The sequence below is a fragment of the Ipomoea triloba genome, chromosome 1, assembly GCF_003576645.1.
Source record: "Ipomoea triloba cultivar NCNSP0323 chromosome 1, ASM357664v1".
NCBI classification, from domain to species: Eukaryota; Viridiplantae; Streptophyta; class Magnoliopsida; order Solanales; family Convolvulaceae; genus Ipomoea; species Ipomoea triloba.
Genome location: NC_044916.1, coordinates 22135282 through 22136140, shown reverse-complemented (window position 1 = coordinate 22136140; position 859 = coordinate 22135282).

Sequence of the window (859 nt, the reverse complement as noted above, 5' to 3'; positions counted from 1 at the left end):
ATATATATATATATATATATATATATATATATATATATATATATATATATATATATATATATATATATATATAATTAGGCTTATAACGGGAACTAAAAAAATGTTCGTCCAATTATTTGATGAAATGAATGGTTCAGATTATTTTGATTTTAGTATATACTTTTATTTTTCTACTTTACCCTCTATTATATTATTCACTTTTCCTAAATACTTATACACTCTGTTAGTTTAAACTTTAGTAACAAAATATTCCATTAACTATTTATTATTTTTAACTTACTCATTGATTTTTATAATGAAGGTCTTAGGTTCGGACTCCATTCAATCAAAGTTGGCATAATTGTTGAACGTATACTATGAATATGTTACTGTAATTAAAAAAAATACAATGGTCATGTTTGGTAAATGACTGTTAGCTGATAGTTGTTAGCTGATTGGGTTAGAAGGTATAGACTCTGTTTGGTAAATGGTTGTTAGCTGATAGCTGTTAGCTGATTGGGTTAGAAGGTATGATTAGTTGATAACATTAGCTGATTGTAGAAATATGTTTGGTAAATTAGCTATTAGCTGATAGCAGTTTGGTATAATTTTATTTTTCTCAAAAAGCTAATTGAAAAGGTTGCTTTGAGTAGCCTTTTGAATTTTAGTATTTTGGAGTTACAAAAAGCTTATTAACCAAAGACTTAAATTGATTTTTTAACCAAGTCAAACAACTAATAGTGGTCAAATAAGTCAAAATGGCCTGATAGGCTAATTATTTACCAAACAAGCCCAATATAAAGTTTAACACAAACTTTGGTCAATTAATTAGCCAGACTACATAGCATTCAAAGTTGAACATCAAAGATTACAAATAAGA